This window comes from Sturnira hondurensis, unplaced genomic scaffold (assembly GCF_014824575.4).
Source record: "Sturnira hondurensis isolate 20B ecotype Veracruz unplaced genomic scaffold, ASM1482457v3 Scaffold0022566, whole genome shotgun sequence".
Classification (NCBI taxonomy): Eukaryota; Metazoa; Chordata; class Mammalia; order Chiroptera; family Phyllostomidae; genus Sturnira; species Sturnira hondurensis.
In genome coordinates, this window is record NW_028095197.1 from 8,680,541 (window position 1) to 8,704,615 (window position 24,075).

Consider the following 24,075-nt stretch of genomic DNA (forward strand, 5'->3'; position numbering starts at 1 on the left):
GAGACATTATTAGCAGCTTTGACCAGGAATCCCAGGTCTAGAAGTAAGATTCCTTACTTGCACTCACCAGTTTCCATTCACAGCTTCAAACTGCCACCCACAACTGTGATTTGGAGGAAGTGGCAGTTTGAAATACGAAAAGCCCTTACAGGCTGTACGAAATCTCCAATTCTCATGTGTGAAAAGACTCAGTGCTTGCATTGTAATTGACCTTCTTAGTCTGGCCCTTAGGGATAGGCCCTAAATGAGATGTTAGGCTGATTCCATCTCTAGTACTTATGATTTTGCTTTCCGATCTCTGATTTTGCTGAAGTACTTAGACGAAATGCAGGCAGAGAGAGCTCCCTGCCGGGAAATCATCTGGGGAAAGGTCTGTGCATGGCTGGCTGCAGCAAGCACAGGGAGACCTCTGCGTTCTCAGGAGTGCTCCCCATCGGCTCGTCCCAGACATCAGCATGAGTGAAGATAACTGGGATGGGACGCATGGTGTGGTTTCACCTTGCAGCTGTTTCGGGAACTGAGGGGGCAATCTCCTCCAAAGAGGACCCTTCCTGGTGTCCACAACTCTGCCCTCCAGTCTTGGAGTAGTCCCCTCCACGTTGCTGGGCTGGCCGTGTGACCGGCGCTGCTCAGAGGGTGGTCCTTGGATCAGCAGCAGCAGTGTCCCCATCACCATGGAGCTTGCTCAAAATTCATATTATGGGCCTTGCCCACACCCCTCCGAATCAGAACCTGGTCAGGGAGAGGGACTGAAATCCGTGTTTTAGCCAGGCCCCTAGGGGTTCATGTGCACTGGACGTTCAAGACGCACTGGTTTAGAATACAGACATTGCTTTGCTGAAGAAAGTGAAGATCTTTTTTTTTAATTTTGTTTATTTAACCCTTGTTCAAGTACAGTTTTCTCTCTTATATTCCCAGCCCTGCCCCCCCCAGTGCTCCCCACCTCCCTCCCATCTCCACCCCCCACCTTAGTTATTGTCCATGTGTCCTTTATACTTGTTCATGTGAGTCCTTCCCCTTTTCCCCTGTGATTCTCTCCCCTCTCCCCTCTGGACCCTGTCAGCACGTTCTGTATTTCAGTGTCTTTGGTTACATTTTGCTTGCTTGTTTGTTTTGTTGTTTAGATTACTGTTAAAGGTGATATCATATGGTATTTGTCTTTCACTGCCTGGCTTATTTCACTCAGCATAATGCTTTCCAGTTCCATCCATGATGTTGCAAAGGGTAGGAGCTCCTTCTTCCTTTCTGCAGCATAGAATTCCATTGTGTAAATGTACCGCAGTTTTTTGAAAAATATGGAACGCTTCACGAATTTGCGTGTCATCCTTGCGCAGGGGCCATGCTAATCTTCTCTGTATCGTTCCAATTTTAGTATATGTGCTGCCGAAGCAAGCACAGAAAGTGAAGATCTTGAGAGTAAAATCATATGCAGAGAGGTGGACTGTAAGTGTGCCTTCATTCCCTTTGGGGAACAGAGATGCACACAGAATTGGGCTCTTCTAGGCCACTGTTCCTAATGCACTTTTTCTTACATTTGCCCAGAGTTGTTTGTTTCAATGCTGATGATCCCAAAGAAGCATAGTGCTTTCACTCTCCATTCTTCCAACTCCAGTTTGAATCTGCAGTCTTCAAGGCTGTCTGAATTCCAGTCCAATTTCTTTACCTCAATTCCCCAAGTTATGGAATTTCTCTGGTCTTTCTCCTTCCTGGCTCAAGGGCCATGTTAAATCTCCAAGAGATCCTTTGCTCCCATCGTTTAAGTTTTTCTTTTTATTTATTTAACACTTTTTTCTTAAATATTTTATTTATTTATTTTTAGAGAGAGAGGAGGGAGGGAGAAAGAGAGGGAGAGAAACTGCCCTGGTTGACTTTTGCACACTCCCAACTGGGAACCTGGCCTGCAACTGAGCCAGTTGCCCTGACTGGGAATTGAACCTATGACCTTTTGGTTCCTAGGCCGACAGTCAGTCCACTGAGCCACACCAGCCAGGGCAAGTTTTTCTTTTTTATACTCTACCTTCTTCATTTGGAAAAAAATCACTCTCCTGACAAAATTTTATTTCTTATTCTTTACATTTCTGGAATCTTCCAGCATCACTGTCCACAGGAGTTTTAAGACATATGGTCCTTGCCTTTCATCTCCAGTCATTGTGGGGTTTCCATTTTAAACAACTCAGTTTTCTTCCATCATGCCTTCTCCCAAAGTAGGTTACTTCTAATCTCTTTAGTTTTGCTTCTAATCTCTTTGGTTACTTCTAATCTCCTCCACTGGGTGGAGGAGCATATGTCCTCAGGCACTATGATAGAGTTACCAAATTTTGGTTGGGAAAAATATAGCCTTTTCTGGCTGTAAGTAATGGGAAGAATGGGAGGTCCCTACGAGTGATCGGCAGGGTCCAATGAGGCTTACACTCGGCTCAGCTCAGTGTGTGTTTACTGAGCTCCTGACCACTGAGCAGCCTGTGTGTTAGGTGCTGAGGGATAGGACGGTAATGTATAATGGTACAGTTAAAAGCAGGATAAGGGTCCAACAACAAAAAGAAAAATCCTCTGCTAGCAGACCCCAATTACTAGTTAGCCATGCTCCTTTGCACATAGTAGACCCTTAAGAAAATCTTTGTGAAACTAAGGAAATACCTTTCAGACTAGCACGCCTGTAATTACTCTACATGCCTTTTCGCCCAACTTCTGGGAATGTGGGCTCCGCCAGAGTGCATTTGGTAGTGTTTCGTGTTTCATGGCGGAGTGCTCCCCTGCTCTCGGTCCTGCCTTCCTTCTGCCTCCATGGTGACGGATGGGGCATCAGTGGGACGGAGTTTTACTGGAAAACGTGAAGGAGACGCTTGGACTCAAGACAAAAGGGAATTTGTAAACATGCTAGTCTTTGGGGAAATCTCACTGCAAATTGCTCTGAAGAGTGTATGTAGAGAGAAACAGGACAGACAGAAAGAGAGGGTGAGGAAGGAGAAATCAAGTTTTAAAAGCAAACAGAAATTATAGCTTAGATGGATAGGTTGCTTTCACAAATAAACCTAATGGCCAAGGAGTCTCACTTGATTGTTAGCAACTATATTTAAAATATAAAAGTATAATTAAAATTTTGTAGGTACAAAGTACTTATCAGACCCTTTATTGCTCCTTGCTGGGTTGGCAGCTAATGTGATGACCTGAGGGGAGGCCCTGCGGACCAGCATGGTGAGAAGGGACTTAGGCCCAGGCCCAGCTTTCCCCTGATCAGAGTGTGTGATCCTCGGCAAACCCCCTCCCTTCTTGGTGCCCCAGTTTCTTGTCTGTCAAATGAGTAGCTTAGACTAGGTGGGTGGTTCTAAATGAGTGATCCCTGAACCAGCAACATCAGAGCACATGGGACCTTGCTAGAAACACACATTCCTACTACTTCAGAAGCTCTGGGGTGGAGTCCAGCAATCTGTCTTTTAACAAGCCCTCCAGGGGATTCTGATGCATGCTCAGGTTCAAGACTCACTGGACTGGTCACTGTGTTTCTATAAATGAAGTCTTCGCAGCATATGCAGAGCAGATGTGGAAACTGAGGCAGATGTTGGCACTGTGCTCTAGGCCACCAACTCTCAGATGCTTGGCCCATGAGCTGTCATGGGGCTGCTGTAGACGGAGGGCGCTGAGCCACAGGGCCAGGCGACTGTGTGGACACCATAAGCACACGCCCAGGGCACTAGCAAGATGGGGCCCTCACCATCATGTATCTTTGCATGGGAAAAAATTTGATAACTGGTGTTTCCCCCCAAATATTAAAGTGATTCCTACAGAAAAAAAACAGAACTTTGTTAGACTTCTTTATGTTTAGTTTAGAACCATTTTTTACATTTTAAAATTCTCAGGGCAGGGTATATAAAGTTCTCCATCCTGCCTTGCTCCTTGCCTTTCCTTGAGGTATTTAATAAGTCATTTGCCATACTCCACAGACTCTAAGAAGCACATCTTTTTACCTCTGAGATGACAATAGATGGTGCCTTAGATCCAATGAAACACAGTAAATTGTTGGCACTGCTCATGTTCCTTAGAAGCCATTCACGCCAGGCTTTCTCCCACATCCTTTTCTGAAGTCTGAAACCCTCTGATAACTGCTGTCTAGGGTTCATGGCAGTGTGCTCCATGATGAGGTGTTCTGACAAACCCAAACGGAAGGGATTACTTGGCTCCTCATTGAGCTTCCAAGGTTACGGTGGCCCGTAGGTTGTTCAGTGCTGGGATGAGCCGCTTCCTCTGGGCAGCTTGACTTCTTCCAGGCAATGGTTCATGTTCTAAAAGACAGTGGGGTGGGTGGGTAGACACATTGCTTCCCCTCAAGGAGCTGGACATTCTAGTGGACATAACACAAACATCAACAAACAATAAGAATGTAAAATGGTAAATGCCATCACAGAAGTTAACATAAACCTCTACAGTTGTCTGGGTTTGCTGGGTGTGACTTCACAGAGGAGGTGACATTGCCTGGGTCTTGAAGAATAGGCAGTCCCTAAGTGGAAAGGAGGGCAAGTATAGCACGTTCAAAAGCACTCCAGGTAACTTCCAGTGGGTGAATTTAATGGTATGTACATCATACTTCAACAAAACATTTTTAAAAAATGTTTTAAAGGAAAATGCTTAGAGCCCAAAATGAAAGGTGCATGTGAGAAATGATGAGGAAATCTTTGTGACCAGCAATGACGGCGCTTGTGTGGGTGGTGAGAGGGGAGGCGAGAGGGCGCGCGGCAGTCCGACTGCGGAGCTTCGTCGGCCACCCTGAGGGGTTCAAGTGGTTGGCAGGCTAGGAGAGTGTTGAGCGGAACGCGAATTCAGAAGTTGGCTGGACAGACTGTGAAGCTGTAGGATTTATTGCTATCAGCCAGAAAAATTGGCTGTCACTTAGCACTGAATGTAACTCTGATTTTCTTGCCCAGCCTGGGCAAAAAAAACCAAAACAAAACAAAACAAAAAACTATTGTGAATGAGAGAGCCTTCGTTGACTGGTAAAGGGAAGCATATCAGTTTGTTCAAAGGGACAAATTATTTCCCTAGCTCTAAACTCGAAGGAATTTCTAATGTGCACCTTGATATCAAGGTCTGTAAACAACACAGTTTAAAATAATTTCACAAATTTCCAACTTCTTTATACTAACTCCTGAGTCCATGAGGATGGCAACTATGGGACTCACAACTGTAACTTCAGAAGTCGGGGCTCAATGAGTGCTCATGGAATGTCTGGGTGACTCTCAGGGGCAGGGGAGGCTGGGTGCTCAGGGCCCTGTGCTTCCCAGAGAGGACAGCGGTGCTGTGCTCAGTCACCAAGGTCCCACAGGGCGGCATCACAGTGACAGTGGTGGAGAGATGACCCTGCAATGAACTCATCATGGGACTTTGAATTAGGTTCAGCTGCAAATAACAGAAAATCCAGAATAACAGTGGCACTAACACATAATGGACTAATTTTCTCTCATGTTTTTTCACAAAGTGAGCTCATGCGTGTGACCAGCAACCAGATTAAAAAAAAAACAGAACATTACCCAGAAACCCTCTGGTGCCTCTTTCCAGACTCTAGCCCTACCCAAGGGTCACACTACTCTCTTGACCTCTAACATACAGATTAATTTTGTTTTCGAACTTTGTTAAGTGAAATCATTAGCATGTACTGTTTTTGTCTAGCTTCTGTTTTAACCTTTTTCATGCAAAATCATACAAAAAACAGAACACTATAAACAAATGTATTTTTTAATGATTCTTATAATGGTTATATATAATGAACTCTTGTAACCTAGGTCAAGAAATAGAACTCAGGCCCTGGCTGGTGTGGCTCAGTGGTTGAGTGCAACTGTGAAGCAAAAGGGTTGCAGGTTCGATTCCCAGTTAGGACACATGCCTGGGCTGAAGGCCAGGTCCCCAGTGAGGGGTGTGTGAGAGGCGACCACACACTGATGTTTCTCTCCCTCTCTTTCATTCTCCCTTCCCCTCTCTGAAAATAAATAAATGAAATCTTTAAAACAAGAAAAAGAAGAAAGAGAACTCGGCAAGCCAGCCAAGGGGCCCCATGTTCACAGATGTCATACTGGTAGCTTGAAGTTGGCCATGGTAGGAGTGTTTACCCCATGGAAATTGGCAAATGAGGCAAGTCAGGGCTTCTGGCCCAGAGAGTCAGTTGTTAAACTTTCATAAGCACACGACTGGGTACTGTTCCTGGAAGAAAGGCAGGAGAAATATTTGAATTCTTCCTCTTTACTTACCAGCCTTCAAGGTAATAAACTGTGTCCCTAGCATCCTCCAAAGGTCCCCAAACAGTTCTCTTTACACATCGTTATGAATGCATGGGCTCAAATGTATCGGATGAATTTCAGTCCAGTGTCTTCACTCACATGGAGGCTCCGACTGTCCCATCGTGGGCCAGGGCAGAGATACGACAGCGGGGGCCCTCCCAGCTGTTCACACTCGCCCTTTGTTTCAGTTGGTAGCCACCACCTTCATACTTGTTTTCCATTTGTCTCGTCTGTTTTATAGTCTGTTTCCTATTATTGTTTGCCTTGTTTTGAATTAATCAACTATTTCTTTTTAAAATAATTTTGAAAAAGATTTTATTTATTTTATTTTTTTAAGAGGGGAAGGGAGGGAGAAAGAGAGGGAGAGAAACATCAGTGTGTGGTTGCCTCTCACACACCCCTCACTGGGGACCTGGCCTACAGCCCAGGCATGTGCGCTAGACTGGGAATCGAACCTGCAACCCTTTTGCTTCGCAGTCTGGCACTCAACCACTGAGCCACACCAGCCAGGGCTAATTAACTATTTCTTAGTTCAGTTTACTGGGGTGACATCAGTTCAGAAAACCATACAGGTGTAAAGTGTCCACTAAAATATTACCTGCACACTGCTGATCATTCCACTTTTCCCCCTTTGAACTTAATTATACATTCTTTTACTGTTAGTGGTTTGCTTAGCAATTACAACATACATTCTCGACCTCTTATAGATCCAGTCTGCTTTTCTCTTTTCGTTTCACAGTCATTAGCATAGTTTTCCATCTTCAAGGTCGCCTCATGGTCCCAGAGGCTGCTAGAGTTCCAGCTATCATATCCACACCCCTGGCAACAGGGAGAAGGAAAGAGGAAGAGGCAAAAGGAAGCACCCCATTAAAGAGCTTTCTTGGGAATCTCCCCATGACTTCTTAAATCCTAAGGGGCACCTTTATGTGAATCAGGGCAAGCTAGGGAAGGTCAAGTTTCAGTTAGGCACAATGCCTGGCCTCTGCTACCACAGAGGACGTGCAGAATGCACATGGCTGGATAGGCAATGCACAGTGGCTTCCCTGCTCTTTCTCTTCAGACCGCACCTAAAAAAGCAGGCGGTTGAATGAAATAACACCTAAGGCAATTTAAGGATTCTCTGTAAAGTCAAAAATACTTTCATCTCTCGGCTTCCTTAATAATTTAAAGACAAATAAGCAAATGTTTTTCCTTAATTAAAATTCTGTGTTACCTTTCTGAACATTTCCAAAACTCATTTTTATGCTGTTGAAATCTAGTAGAAAAGTGAACAGTTGAACAAAGCTCTCCATCTCACTCTAGGAGAGAATAATGTCCTGTCCCGTCTCTCTTTATCTCCTCCAATAATCTGTATTTTTGTCATCAAAAAATATTTGAGGCCGGATTCTTTGCATAATTCAGACAAAGACTGTTAGGTATTGTGCAAGCGTCTCAGGAATGTGGCAGTGTCAGGGGGCCACAGCAAGCTGTTGGCAGACAGGGACAGATGGGGCCAGGGCAGGTGCACGGCGTTAGGGGCTGAGGCCTGTAGGGCCCGGAGGGCCCTCCCTTATCATTGTATCAAACCCTTTCATGTCATGGGTAGACCCACTAAAGCCCATTCTAGGAGATATTACTTACAACTTATTTCATGTATGACCTTATTATCATTTACTTCTTAAAAATCGATCTGGCCGCTGTTAACGGGGGTGCCACAAAGATTACAGATGGCTCCGGGAAACCCATCTCAGGCCGCGCTGCCCCAGATCGTGCACCAGGAGAGCTGGTGAGACTGAGCCCCGTCCTCAGAGCGCTGTGCTGGCAGGAAGACCGAGAGAGACGGCGGCCGGCCGCGGATCCTCGCAGGCCGCCCTCTGCACCGCCGCTGTTGCTGCAGGCAGGGCCCCCTTCGGCAGGGCAGACCGGCTCTGGGCCTGGGGGTGGGTTATGATGGTGCTGATGACCAATTGTTGGAGTCACGTGCTTCCTTCTCCAGTGTCTCTAGCAGTCACCGCGTGAGGCAGGCACTGCAGGCGAAGAGGATGTTCATGTTTGGGGGAAGGAGCTACTTTACATGCAGGTCAAATCCCCTTGTTCTACGAGTGTGGGAATGGGCCCGTGAATGTGACTAATGTTCCTGAAATCTTTAAGTTAGCTAGAGGAAAAAAGGCAAAGCCTAGGATCCAAGGTTCCTAGGTTGGTCTCAGAAAAACAGCTGAACTGAAGGGTATAATATGTAAATGCTGTAGATTAAATCCTCTGAGTTTGGTTTAACTCTAATCTCTTAAGAACAAGCAGATTTTCATCCTTTACGTTTCTTAGAGGTATAGTACTCATGTGAGGGAAAAGAACAACAACTCTAATGAAGCTGATGTGTGATGAAATGTTTTTAAAACTTGTTTCTCTGGGGGTTGCTCCGAGCCAGTCTTTTCTGGCCAATGTTAACATTATCTACATCTTGTACTTCAGTCAGTCTGGATGACTGTCTCCAAGTAACACACTGTACTTAAACTCTCAAAGTTTTTAAAAATTAGATGTTCAATGGCAAGTCAAAATAGACATATTCAAAAGAATAAAGGCATAGTTAAGAAATTATTGATATCATTGTAAATGAGATTTGGGATATTTGCCTGATTTGTTAAACTTGTGTCTCGGAGAGTTGAAAGCTCGCTTATCTTTTTGAGCATGGGCAAGCGCTCTGGAATCGTCAGAAACCACTGGGAGGAAGGGTCACTTTCATCTGAAGCACAGCTTCCTCATCTGTGAGATGAAGGCCTTCTGACTTTCTGTTGCTGTGTAACGACCAGCCCAGAACCTAGTGGCTTGGAACAGTAAATATCAGATATTTTGCCTCCAGCTCTGCCACTTGGACTGGGCTCAGCAGGAAAGGCCCATCTGCCCCACGTGACGTCAGCTGGATGAGCCACCTACGTGATGACCTGAGGGCTGGAGGAGCCACCTTCAAGAGAGCTGGCAAGCTGGTGTAGCTGCTGGCTGAGAGCTTAGTCAGGTTAAAGACTAGGGACCCTGGTTCCTCTTCATTGGCCTGAGGCTTCTCACAGCATAGGGGCTGAGTTCCACGCACAAGTGTCCTAAGAGAAAATCAGGTGGGACCCCTGTTGCTTTTTTATGACCTAGCCTTAGAATCACTAGCAGAGTAGAATGCCTACACCTGGCAGACCCGCTGGTCACTGTCTCAGCTTCAGAAGAGGCCCTCTTTCCCTTGGATCCAGAGACAGCTGCCTCCATGAGCATCTGTGGGTGCCATTGGGAGCTCCGTCCACAGATGGGAGGAGGGGAGGAAGGTAGAACAAACCAAACAGGGAGTGTGAGAAAGCACAGGCTCCCGGATCCACAGGCCTAGTTCACACCTTCCATTGGTTCTAGCTCCGTTTCCCAGCCACCTCTCCCCGCTGGTTGTGGCTCTGCCGTGTGTGAGGGGCACAAAACAAAACCAATTTGTCTTGTGCTACATGGGCCTCCAGAGAGTTGAAAACAGTCATCATCTACCCTCGTCTGTCTAATTTCCCCCTCTGAATGATGGTTTCTGCACCAGAGGACTCATGCAGTTGTCTGCTGTAGAATGGAGCGGCCTCCAACCAGTTCCAGATAAAGCTGTCAAGGGATGGTGCTGATGTCGCAAGAGCCCCTGGAGGAGCTGCAGGCCCCAGGAAGGAGAGCCCCAGGCTTTTCTGCTGGGCAGGCTCTCTTTGCTGATTTAGGTTCAGATTTTAAAGTTTCAGGACAGTTCGTGAGCAATCTGAAAGTGCCAACTAAACGCTGGGAGGGTGGCACGCCACGAGCCAGGCAGAAACCTCCACTTGTCTCTCTGGTAATGTGAGGAGCTATATTCGACCACCCCGGACTGCAACTCAGCCTAACCCAGGATACAAAGATAACTTTCCCATCGATGACTCACACTGTATCAGAGCGTGGAAGAAACCTCCGGGATCACCAGGCGGACCCCTCTGTGGGTGAGTGAATGATGCACAGTTGCATCCATTGCTGTTCTGCTGCATCACCTGCTGTAACAGGTCAAGCGGATCAAGAGCCTGCTCTTCTCTCTTCTCACAATAGTTGTTCCCATGGAAAAGAAACGTATAAGCTTGGCTACAAGGCTTGTGCCCTCAGCACCTTGGTTTCCTTACCTGTAAGATGAGGGTGATATCCTCAGGATATCAGGGACCTGTTTCAAGATCCAGGACAAGTGAGGCTAGAGTTGGAGACGGAGCTAGGAAGAGGGGGCAGGCACCCCAACGCTCAGCCCCTCGCCTCCCAGCCTGGTCGCACCCCGACACCCCCCCACATCATTTATTAAATCCTTCCTTGCCTTTTCAGAACCACGTGATGTAATTACTCTGATTAGTACAGAGAGCACTTACTACTCGACATGGGGATTCATTTTCTGTAATGCTGGTAGTCCATATCAGGAGAATTTTCGGCTCAATTAGCCCCATGTACGATAATGGAGGGCAATTGAAAGTCGGTATTTTTTTTAAAGATTTTATTTATTTTTCTTAGAGGGGAAGGGAAGGAGAGAGAGAGAGAGAAATATCAATGTATGGTTGCCTCTCATTCGTCCCCTGCAGGGAACTGGGAACTGGCCTGCAACCTAGGCATGTGCCCTGACTGGGAATCGAACCGCGATCATGTGGTTCACAGGCCCGCGCTCAATCCACTGAGCTACACCAGCCAGGGCGAAGTCTGTATTTTTATTTTTATTTTTAAATATACAAACATTTGTTCAGACACCTTTAGTTTTGTTATGGGAAGCAAGTGCGGGTAAAGGTTTTTATGTAAAATAATATTCATAATCGGAACACTGACTGATTGACTTCGGTTCTGACAGCAATGATATTGGGCGGGCAGGCACTGTATTCAACTCTCCTGAAATCTGAGCAACGTTCAAATAGCAACGCAAACTTAAGCTAATGGTTCATAGGATAAGCATTGTAAATACTGATAAGCACATGAAAACACAGTTAACTTCCCTTGTAATCAAACATATACAAACACATTTTTTAAAGTAATGAGATATATTGATTTGCTCCCTATGAAATGAGCAAAATTCGTTTTGGTGTGTGTGTGGGATAACACCCGGTGCGGCAGAGGTGAGGCACCTGCCCGTGCACATCCAATCGGTGTGCGCATGCTCCTCCCCGAGCGCGGTTCAGCAGTCACGTGAGCTTTGACACAGGAATTCCACTTTTAGAAATTCATTCTAAATCATAATCAAGGAGGCAGATGTTGCTTTATGTGCAGAGATGTCGATCATAACATTATTTAGAGAGAATTGGAAATAAAATGTCTAAAAATAGGTGAATGGTTGAGTCTATTACAGTGCATCCTCAGGACAGAGCATCGGAAGCCTTACCAGTCGTGCTGTTGAAAACAGTAAACATGGGAAAAGGTTAGGCTGTCACGTTCAGACAGAAGAATAGGATACAAACCTGTGTGTCAGACAGTCTATTTCGTGAGAAAATAAATATAAATTGGAAAAATGGCAGTCTATGCTAAGATAAGGGTTTCCTTTTCTAAATGTTTCTGTATTTTCTAAATTTTATGCCATGGATGTATAATATTTTTATAATCAGAAAGAAAATAAGCATTGCGTTTGAAAAGAAAAGAAAGGCCCAAGAAGGGCCGAGGCAACTCCATGCTGGCATCCAGAGGACACGGGCTTGAGAGGACTGGGAGCCCGACCTTGCCTTCCCCAGCAGCTCAAGGACTTCCTTGTACATGACACACAGCCACCGCGGATAAGAAAAGTCCGGTATACGTGAACTCATTTTTAGCCAATTGCAGACTCACCTTGCTCTTCCCCAGAACCACTCGGGGCTGCTGTCCCGGGCGAGGTCCCTCACCACTGAGCCACCGTGCTACTCCACACGTTCTTAAATGCCTCCTGAAATGATGTTTCCGAGCAGGGCCCTCTGTGCTCTAAACCATGCCCTCCGTGCCTCACTCTCAATCCAGATTCTGCTGCAGGTAAAGCACAGCAAGGTCCAGGATGCCAGCACCCCTTTCCAGAAGAAAAGTAAAACACCCAGGCAGCCTTACCTCAGTTGTCCAGAGGCAGGGGCTCCTGAGGGCATGATGTGCTCCTGCCATTGGCTACCGGCCTCCCGCGTCCCCACCCAAGGCAGCAATCCCAGAAGGGAGAAGGTCATAGCAGCAATGCAGGGATGGCAGCCACCCGCTCCACTCTGCGAAAAGCAGGGCTCAGCTTTGGGTGATGCTATTTCCAAGAAATCCCGGGACCTGAGAGGGTCCCAAGGTGGAGACCAGAATGAGGAAGGTCGTCTCTTACACATAACAAGCAGTTTGGGACTCTAGGGAGCTTGGCAGGAAAAGTGAAGACTCAGATTATTCAAATATCTCGAGAGCATCTGGTAGGAGAGGAGTCCAACCTAGTTTACGAGAAACCTTAATGGTGGAACCTGAATCGACAGGCAGAACCCACAGACAGACAGATTTCAACTCAACACAGAAAGTGCCCTGGTTTTGAACATGATGTGTTTAAATATTTTTGTCAGTTAATACTTGCACATGGTCAAACATTCAAAAGATACAAAGGTATATACATGGAAAAGAATGGTGTCTTCCCATGTCTCTCCCCCCCAGTGACTCTGCCCCCCCACCAGCAACCAGTATCAGCAGTTTGTGTATTTTCCCAGAAATAGTGTATGGTTTCCCATAGTCTATACACAGGCTTCTTACAAGCACACGACACAGACTATTCTCTATATAGTCTTTTTTCATTCAAACTGTTTAAGATTATTCTCCATTACTCCATATAGTGCTATCTACTTCTTTTTTCCTATTCTTTTTAATAAATGATGAAACTCTTTATATGACTGTACCATAATTTATTAAACCCTTCCTCATTAGTGAGCATTTAGGTGGCTTCCAATATTTTGCCATTATATAAAACACTGCCATTATATAAAACACTGCAGTGGGTATCTTTGTACTCATGGAGTGTATATATATATATATGCACTTCCATGCAAAGTTAATTCCTAGAGCTGAAATTTGTAGGTTAAAGGATTTTTTCAGCATTAAAATGAAAAAAATTACTATTATTGCGCAGTTCAAAATCCAGAAGACACTAAAGGTATACATGTGAAAAGTCTAGCTTTCACTCCTATTCTTCAACCTTCAAGTTCTAGAACCTGAGTCAGCCAGTTATCAGTTTCATGTGCATTCTTAAAGAACTATTTCCTTCTCTTTTAAAAAATACAAGTGGCAGCATATCGTATTCATAATTCTGTGCCTTGCTTTAAAAAATTAACAATACACAATAACAGGAAAGTTGTTCTCCATCAGTACTACCCACAGAGTTTTCTTTCTCTTTTTTCACGTTTACATGGCCTTGCATTGAGTGGATGTGCCGTAACTGATGTGTTCTTCAATAGTGGACATTCAGGTTGTTTAAAATGCTTTGCTGTTGGCACACATTTAAATTTTTTCATAGATATCATCAAATTTCTCTTCACGGAGATTGTACCAATTTGCACTCCCACCAGTGAAGTGTAAGGGATCCTTTTCCCGCATCCTCGCCTCCACAGTGCCTTGCGCAGCTTCCTGGCCTCTGACACTGGGATGGGAAACACCAGATGCCTCAGTGCTGCCTCCATTTGAATTTCTCTTCGGAATGAGGAGCCACATTTCTGTAGATGTTTAATCACTTTAGCATAAATGGTCTATTCCTACCCTTTGCCTATTTTTCTACTAGTTGTTGGTCTTCTAATAATTGCTTTTTAGAAACTTTATATAGCATTAAAGATATTACCTTCTTGTTTGTTGTATGTATAGCAAAAATTCTTCCTACTTTTTATGTACCTTTTTAAACTATGCTTACAGTGTTTCCCCCTATGAGAGATTTTATTTTTATGTAATAATATCTGTTCATCTTCTATTTCATGCTTATGGCCTTTTGTGCCCCAAGACTAAATCATTTCATATTTTCTTCTAGTACTTTTACGGTTTCACCACATAACTATTTGATTCATTTGGATTTTATTTAGGAATAAAGAATAAGATATAGGAAGTATGATAGGGATTTGGCTCTTTTATTTTTCCAGATGGTCACATACTTCCTTTAAACTTTCAGGGTCATGTGCGACTCACCCCCGTGTTGTCTGTAGCTCTCACTGATGATAACTAGCACTTGGTAAGCACTCGTGAGGGCTAGGACGCTCACATGTCCATGTGCTCAATGACTCCTAAGCCCTTACTCTTCCCGAGATGTGACTCCCCTCATAGCACAGGATCACCTTAGAACCTTTCCCATAGGGCCCCAGTCAGTGTTACTTGAGTGGACGAATACATTGGCGTACACTTCATTTGGGCCGCATCCTGATTCGTAGGAGCAATGAAGAACGATTCATAGAACCCAGTCAGGCCAAGTAGATGCCTCTCCACATCCAGCAGGGGCTTGGGCCATTGTGCTGGGCTCGGCTCCATCCTGCTGTTTACCCCTGACCTCCAAACAAACAGCTGGACTCTTCTGTGCTTCCATTTTCTTCATCTGTGCAATGGAATAATAATACCTAGTTCAGAGGAGTATTGTGAGGGTCAGACGAGAGACTGTCTACACTGGGGCTTTGAAGGACATCAAGGTGGTGTGCCTTACGAGATGATGGTTCAAGGGTGGATAGTGCAGGTGCCGTTAATGACACACCCCAACATCTCTTCTTGGTAGGACTGAGAGAAGAGGGGAAGGCTGAACAGAGGTCAGAGTTGTGGGAGAGGTGGAGGACATAAGCAGCTATTTCTGTTCTTCAAGTGACCATTCTTTGGGCATAAACTAAAATTCTCTCTGGAGCCACGCTAATGGACACATTAGTGTCAGTGGACAAAAGTAACATATGCTCTGAAATGCTCTCCCATTAAGCTTCATGGGAAGTGGCAGGAATTCATAGCCCATTATAGGAAATCTGCCATGATTTTAGCCTCTAGGAAACACACTCCTAGACCTCCTAGGCTTTGGAAGGTTAGGCTGCCCCTTCAATGACATGATGATGCTCAAAACATCACTTACCTTAAGACAGGAAGTCTGTGAAGTCTTTCTGTAAAGTCAGGTTATCCTTATCTGTCACTAGTAGGATCATAAAGGCATCTTTTAAAAAAGGTTTTTTTAATCCTCACCCAAGGATATGTGTATGGACTTTAGAGCAAGAAGAAGGGAGAGAGAGAAAGAGAGAGAGAGGGAGAGAGAGGCATCGATGTCAGAGAGAACCATCTACTAGTTGTCTCCCATACGTGCCCTGACCAGGGATCAAACCCACAACCTACCTATGTGCCCTGACCCCAAATGGAACCCGCAGCCTTTTGGAGCACTGGATGATGTTCCAACTAGTTGAGCCACCTGGCCAGGGCAGCATCCTTTATTTTTGAAAAAATAATATATGCTTTCATCATGGATTATTTTTTCCACTTTGGCTATTTGGTTTCAAACTCATCAGTATGTATAAGTCATTAATCGAGGTTCAGATGAAGAAAAGACATCATTTTTCCAGTTCCATGAGTACGTGATTTTTCATAATTCACCACCTTAAATTTATGGTACCTTCAGCATTCCTTTACAAAATGTATCATCTCTTTTCATGTCAATCCATGTGCATAAAAAAGGAAAAAAACAAAAAAGAAGAAGAAAGACCCAAGCTCCACAAACTGAAAGAAAAGGCAAACTTAGAGTGTCATGGTGTAGGAGTTCCCAAGTGCATAACAATAGCTCCTTTTTTTTCAAGATTTTATTTATTTATTTTTAGAGGGAAAGGGAAGGAGAGAGGGAGAGAAATATCAATGTATTATTGCTTTCCGTGGGTCCCCTGCTGGAAACTGGCCTGCAACCCAGGCATGTGCCCTGACTGGGAATCAAACCTCGATTGTTTGGTTCACAGGTCCGAGCTCAATCCACTGAGCTACACTAGCCAGAACAATAGCTCCTTTTTATGGAAAGTCTATAATGCCCTGATCACACAGTAGGTATCTGTCCTCATTATTTAATTTAATCCTCCCAGCGCTCTTTAAGGTCAGTGTTATCTCTTTGTTGTGATATGAAAACTGGAAGGTTTCACTAGCTGTCCAAGGTCACAAAGCTAGCGAGGGCTAGAGCTGGCATTCAGGCCACGTTGGACGCCACGGCCTGGGTCCTTCCCACAACATCCCTCTGCTTCAAAGACGAGACTAAACACAACATCGCAGTTCACGGCACATAGTAACAAAACATGAATAAAGCCTTGTTTTTAAGAGAATCTAGGTCATTCATCTCTCTCCCTAGCCTCCACTGAAGATGGGAGAGGATGCCTCCAAGACTCTCCCCTGTGCCCAGGGCCTCCCCACGCACTACTGCCCGAATTCGGTGTTGCAAGAGTGTTTTCACTGAAGAGGGTCCAGGCTAGCACCACCCCTCCGCCCTCCAGTTCTCTCCAGTCAGGTTTGCTCTGCCTCTACCGGTCGCCTCTGTCGGGCGTCTGTTTAATGGGATGTGAAATGAATAGAAGACTCCACCGGTCTCCCCTCCACCAAAGTTAGGAAAACACTGATGTACCTTGATTCTCTGTTTTATAGACGAAGACACTAGACCCAGGGAGGGCTTGACCAAAAACACATAGAAAGGCAGGACTGATCCTTTTCTCTTTCTCTTTTTTAAAGATTTTATTTATTCATTTTTAGAGAGAGGTGAAGAGAAGAAAAATGAGAGGGAGAGGATTGCCAATGTGTGGTTGCCTCTCGTGTACCCTGTACCAGGGACTTGTACCAGGGACCTGGCCCACAACCCGGGCATGTGCCCTGGCTGGGAATTGAACTGGTAACCCATTGGTTCGCAGCCCAAACTCAATCCACTGAGCTACACCAGCCAGGGCTGATCCTTTTCTCTTTATGGTTTTGATTGCTAGGTTGCTACAGAGAAACTACTAGGGTGGCAAAGGCAAACACCATGGGAAATATGTTCTAAAAGCCTTTCCAGGCTGTTCATCTAAATGGGGGATGGCGGCTGACCCAGATTTAAATTCTGGCTCCAAACCTGCTTGTTGGATTATGGTGAGCCAGTTACTTGACCTTGCTGAGTGCTTTTATCTGCAAAACGGCCAGCCTGCTACCTGTTTGTTGGAGTTTTGTGGTAGTTAATAGTATATTTTTAAAACCCAGCATATAATAGATGTTCCTTCCCATCCTCAGAACATTCCCAGGGGCTGTTCTCTGCCTGGGAGCTCTATCGTCCTTCCTATTTAGATATAGCTCATGCGTACTTATTCTTTGGTTCCTTTCATTAGGCAGGAAGTTAGCCTTGGTTTCACTGTCTGTAAAATGGTATGCACCAATGGTATGCACCATATTGCATTGTTGAAATGAGAGAACATACACTGCTTAGAACAGTGTCTACCAAATATTCAGTCCCAATAAATTTTAACAAAGGCAGTTTGCGAGGTTTACAGAATAATTATGGAGAGTTCCCTTTCCTTCCCAAGTAAGCTATTCACATTGTCTGGAAGCTTGTAACATCTTCTCTTTATTCTTGGGGGATAGAAATTTCATGAGGAATTTTTTTCCACCAGAAATATCTCCTAAAAACATTGCTAATGTTTTTAGAAATCCATTCTGCCAATCTCGGTCTCTTAATGGGCGTATTAAGACTACTTTAATGGAATTATTGAAATGTTAGGGCTTAAGTCTGGTATTTTATTATTTATTCTTCTCTTTCCTATTTTCTGCCTTTTTCCTGTCGCATACTTGAGCATTTTTCAGAATTCCCATTTGAGTAATCTGGAGTGTTTTGATTACATCCCTGTGCAGTTTCCTAGTTGTTAGTCAAGTACTAAACTATACATCCATAGCTCACTGGTGCTGACGTTTTGTGGCTTCAAGTAAAATGCACACTTAGGTCTCTTTGCCCTTCGTCCTTCTTAATATAATTGCCCTAAATATTACCTCTATATACATTGAGAACACCTAACAATAATATGATTTTGCTTCTACTACCAAATACACCCTTAATACTCAAGAGGAAAATGGTAACATGTTATACTAACCCATATTTTTACCCTTTCTGTTATTCTTTCTTCGTTGCTTATATTCCAAGTTTTCTTCTTTGATTGTTCCCTTTCTGTTTGAAGAATTTCCTCTCAACACCCTCTTAGGGTAGTCCTATTGGTCGCAGCTTCTCGCAGTTGTTCTTCATCTCAGCCTTCCCCTTCGTCCCCGAAGGTATTTTTTACTAGGTATAGAATTCTGGGTTGGCAGTGTTTTCCTTTAAGTGGCTGAAAATGTTGCACCTTTTCCTTCTGGCCTCTGTGATATCCAGTGAGAATTCTGTATCCATTTGAATCGGTTTTCCCTTGTAAGTCATGTACAATTTCTCTCGACTTTGAAGAAATTTCGTCTTTAGATTTCAGAAGTGTAATTATGATGCCTGGCTATGAATTTCCCTGAATGTATCCCCTCTGGAGTTTGTGCAGTTTCTTCGATCTAGGCTTATGTCTTTTGTCAAATTTGGGGAATTTTCGAAAATTATTTCTTCAACTATGTTTTTTGTCTTACATTCCCCTCTTCTCTCTTCCTCTAACTCTGATGTTATAAGTGTCAGCTTATTTCTGCTCCTTTTTTCAGTCTATTTTCTCTCTGTTGTTCAGAATGGACAGTTTCTATTAATCTGCCCTCACTGATTTTATCCCCTCTTATCTCCAATCTACTATTAAATCTATCCAGTGAGTTTTTAGCTTTTTTGTTAGATTTTCTAATACTTTAATGTCCTTTTGGTTATTTTTATAACTTCTCATTCTTTGCTGATATGTCCTATGTTCTCATTTGTTTCAAGAGAGTTCATAGTTGCTTGGGGAAGGACTTTTACAGGGACTGCTTTGCAAGCATGGTCAGAGCATTCTAACATCTGTGGCTTTTCCATTTTGACATTTGTTGATTGTCTTTTTCTCACTCAAGGTGACCTCTTTTTCTCACTCAAGGTGAACTCGGTATAACGAGTGGTTTTTTAAAATTGTACCCCAGAAATGTGGGGTATTATGTTATGAGATTCTGGATCCTACTTGAATTTCCTATTTTAGCAGGCCCCCACTGAAGCTGTCCTGGTGGGAAAGCAAATACTGCCTCATTACCGGTGGGTGGAGATGGGAGTCCAGGCCCCAGCTCAGCTGCTGCTGGCACCACCCTGGTGTGGAGAGGGAGGCGTGTCTTGTTGCCTCAGGGAAGGGGTGGAGGGCTAGTCCCCCACTTACCTTAGCCTCTGCTGATGAGGGGTGGGAGAGTAGGAGTGTCGTTCGTTTGTATGTGGTTTGTTTGTTTGTTTTTTTCCTGTGGTGTAAGGTGGATGTTGTCACAAAGGCTTCGGGTTTGTTAGCCTGCCCTTTCCCATTCCTTTGGCTACAGAGATCAGATTTTCCTTCAGGCATATGTGGTCTATGCCTATTAGCATTTCCTAGTTGTGGGCTTCTCAGGTGCCAAGTCTGGGATATCTGGAGGCTAAAAAGAACCATAGGGAATTCATTGCCTTGTTGTTCCTTGAGTCCTGAGATCCCTAGTTGGCCTGCCTTCTCTCTCCATAATCCACAAGTTTTCTTATGTTTGTTTGATACCTGATATCTAGGGGTTTTAGCAGGAAGATAGGGAGAAATCTACCTCCTGTATCTTGTCCAGCCCTGGAAGTCCTAGGTGTGTGTTCTTAAATTACAACGTGTTGCATTCGATAAAAGTCTTTTCTATCTGAAAATGCGAGTTTCTTAAAGACAATGAGATTTTATTCTATTACTCCTTTATTGTTTTGCTCCCTGCTTATTTTCGCTCCATTTAGTACTTTTATTATTTGCATAGCTTCTACACTGTTTTATCCGTGTTTTTTAACCTTTTCATTCATAATTTCCTTTTATTTGTATTTTTGGTTTGGTAGTATGGGAGTGTTCTCTTTTTTAACCTTTCTGACCATTAAGTCAGTTTTCAGGGGTGTTCGTTCTATTTTTCACTTCCACAACGGAAATGTTTACATTTAGAAATTGTCTTTTTTAACTTCCCCAACCTGTTTTTTCTCACATATCATTTTCCATCTCCACTTGAATCTCCTTAAAATTCTTATTACAAAACTTACTTTTTCATCTTTTAAATCTTCCTTAACATGAGTCCCCTCTTCTAGTCACTCAGTTTTCTTTGTCTCCTTTACTTTTCCCCGCCCTCCGCAGCTGGTAACACACCAGGCAGAGAATCGTCTCCTTTCGTTCTCTCGGCAGCAACTCAGGCTCCGCAGGACGAACATTCTGATCCCCGTACTGCAGGTGAAGACGTGAGACAAACTGGAGAAGGCAAACGATTTGTACAAAAACTGGGATTCAAATTCAGGTTTCTCTGAAGAAAGTGGTGATGGAGAGCAGGCGGCACCTGCCCCTGGGGCTGTGGGCACCAAAACAGTCGTGTGAAGCTGCGATCGCCTGGCAGAGTCACAGCAGAATGGAGCCTATGGGACGCATAGAGCAGACGCAAATGCTAGACCAGGTCTGGGCTGCACAAGACGCCAGCCAACACCTCTGGGCACACTCATGCCATAGGAGCTGATCGCTTAAAAGCTGAACCAACAGAGGGAAAATTAATGTTTAAAAGAGGTGAAAAGGAAAGAGTAGAAGATGCAAAAGCTCCTCCTATATTTTCAAAACCATCCCTCAGAACACTGAAAACCTTATCATCTGAGGAATGAGATCAAAACTTGTCTGATGGGAAACATAATGAGCACATGTATTTTTTTAAATTGTGATAATCATCTCCAAATTTATGCAAATATCCCATCTTTTCCCTCTGCTTCCCAACCAAATCATTAAGTCCATTCCAGTAGGCATTGATTAGAATAGCAGTTTTAGCAAAGAGCAGAGAATGTGATTAGAAACAAGAAAAAAAGTTTAAGCAGACAAGGCTTACATGAAAGTGAAAGAAGCAACCTAGAAAGGAGACATGTTTTTCAAACTTTCACACCCACCCTGCTGCCTGAAAGTAAAAATGGGTTATTTTGGGGAGAAAGACTGTGACCAAACAAGGTTTGGAGAATACAGGGAGACCGGGCTGTCTTCACTGATACGCAGATAATAGACCTTCTAACCCAACTGCCTATTCTTAGTATTTCTCAACTAACCGGACAATTCATTTTTAAGAAGTGAGCAGTGAATGTCTGCTTCTGTGTCTTAGAATAGTGTTCTTATATCACCATTTCTCTCTCTGTAAAGCAACAATTTATTTGTCCTCAAAAAGTAAGATAATCCTTATAATAAGCATCCATTTCTTTTGCAGGCAATATCAGAACCTCTTTTTCCTGATTAGATAATACTTTAGCTTTGTTAATTTCAAAGAATCATTCAGTTTGGAATTCAAGAGAACTTGGTTGTCATAAGGTATTATTTCCTCTTACAGAAGAGTGAACTGTAGCCCACAGAGGTGATGTGATTTTCCCATAGCCACACAGACAGATAGGGACAGGATGTGGTCACAGAACTCTAGGACACTGCTTTTGGACAAGCAGCTCACCAAAGGTTCTGGCATAGATCTCAGATAGGGCTACTCCTAATGGGCTTCCCATAATACTGCAGCGCCCACGAGTCTGAGATCACCAAAGTCTCCGTGAAACTGCCTTCATTATAGACCAGTATTAAGTCAAGCCCGAGTATTAAAAACATGTAATCAGCTTATGGTATAATAACACTCTCTTAACCAAACCATTCCATTCCCCATCCAATCTGAATTTATATTCAAATCACTACACTTCAAAAGGCGTAAGCCTGTGGTAGGCACTCAAGAATGTTGAATGAATGGCCACTTGGGGGCCCACTAAGGAATCATGTCATTTTAGATATGAAGGAGACCTTGAAGTTCATCGTGTTCCCCTCCTTTATTCTGCTGCCCGAAGAGTGGGGGCACTTGGGCACGTGACAGAACAATACTAGAACCCTCTCTCCCCCTGTTTCCCAGACAAAGGCTCTTTTTCCCACCTGCACTTGTCTCATTAATTGGGTATGAAGGCATTAAAACTGCCGATTTACTACTTGTGTTCTGGTATACAAAATAAATGCCTCGAACATCTCATTTAAAAATGCCACTCCATACAAAAATGACAGGGTCAGGGTTATTTTGGGGTTGGGTTTTTTTTTAAGCCAGTGGAATTTGATCATTCTGAGGGAGAGCAGGAGCGTGCCCTAAATCACTGCAGACAGTAAAGCTGAAATTTGAAGCGGTAAACTAGTCTATTTTGGGAACAATAGACATGAAGTCAGAAAGAGTTAGGCATTCTGGGAGGGAAATTGTATAGAAAAGCTAACTATTAAGTCAGCGCTCAGAAATATTTGGATGCAAAGGAGATTAATATGAATAAGGAGAAGGTATGGGCACTTGGCAGATGACAAAAAACACACTCATGCCATTGAGAAAGCAAACTTTTAGCTGCAATGGTACTTATGGGAAATAAATTCAAACCTCAGATGGTTTAGTCAGGAAGTCTCATCAGGATGCAACACAGAGTCTCATTATGGGTTATTACATAGTGTCACTAAAAAAGGAGACGCATCTGAGAGGGCCAAGGCATGACCAAACAGCAATATGAGGAATTTCAGTCTTGCTGTATCTTGCTCTGTATTAATAATGATCATTTGATTATATCTCCTCATCAAAAATGGCTCCAGAGTGACAAAACAGAGGTTAAACGTAATCTATCTTGGAAAGGCAGCTGCTAGGGTAAAACTCTTTTGAGAATCTTATGTATATTTTATTCATTGATTCATTTATTCAACAAATATCTATAGAGTTCTAGGAAGACAAAAATAAACAAGATATTGTCTTTCTCAAGGAAGTCTCAAGAAGACAACCGTGCAAATAACTCATTGTACTGAGCTGTGCTTGGTGCTTTGTTTGAATAACAAACCAAGTACAGCACAGGCACCAAGGAGGGGCTGGGAAAAACCTAGAGGAGAAGACATTTTTGACCAGAATGTCAAGGAGGAAGAAGAGTTTGTCTAGCAGTTTGTGGTAAAGGTGAGGAGACGGGAAAGACTCTCAGAGCAAGGTAAGAGCCTATGCAAAATATTTGGCAGTGTGAGCTTTAGAGTCACACATGAGTCCCAGTGCAGCTACTTGAGCACTCTGGAAATCTAAGTAAATGACTTTACTTCTTGGAGCCTCAGTTTCCCTCTTTGGAACAGGCGCACGGTAAATTTCACTGCATATACTGATGGTAAGCAGGGCTAACGGTGCTGGCCAGCTGGTAATGAACACTGTTCCGTCTCTAGTAACTCTTTTTAAAAAGTTTCTAGGTTGCAGGTGTCCTTATGCTCCCTTTGCAGAGGACAAACTGAGAACTGAGAGGCCATGGAACTTTCCTGACATTACACACGTTATTAACAAGTGGCTGCACTGGGATTTGAACCTGGGCAGTTTGACACAAGCCTAGTTTTTAGTGCTATGCTCTATGCCTTTCATTACATGAAATACTGTGTAAAGCACTGAACACAATGCCTGACACATGAATAAATCATAGCTATTTTCCCTATTGTAAAATATGGTGTGCCCTAGGAACACGAGGCATTTGCTGTACAGGTATGGGGCGACGTGGAGATGGGGCTGCATCCGTGATGGGTCACATCCCGGAGGGCATTTATTCCAACCTCATCAAGAAATGGTGAGGCTCCAGCTAAGGCAAGGGCAGTGGGATGGAGAAGAGAACATGTACATGAGATGTACATGAGATGTAGTAGTGATAGGGATGACTGGGCTTCACGACCTGTAGGATATCGGGAAGAGTCTAGAATGTCCATTGGCTTCTGGTTTAAGTGTCACTACTGGCGAA

General features: G+C 43.9%; 1 protein-coding gene and 1 non-coding gene across 2 annotated transcripts in view; one reads left to right on the forward strand and one right to left on the reverse strand.

Moving 5' to 3' along the window:
* FRMPD1 (FERM and PDZ domain containing 1) overlaps positions 1-24,075 on the forward strand; it is a 122,235-nt gene that overhangs the window by 19,363 nt on the left and 78,797 nt on the right. The gene's annotated exons all lie outside the window — the stretch shown is intronic.
* On the reverse strand, positions 1,290-1,396 carry LOC118979910 (U6 spliceosomal RNA). The gene has a single exon (XR_005065006.1). It is a non-coding gene; the product is annotated as a U6 spliceosomal RNA (small nuclear RNA).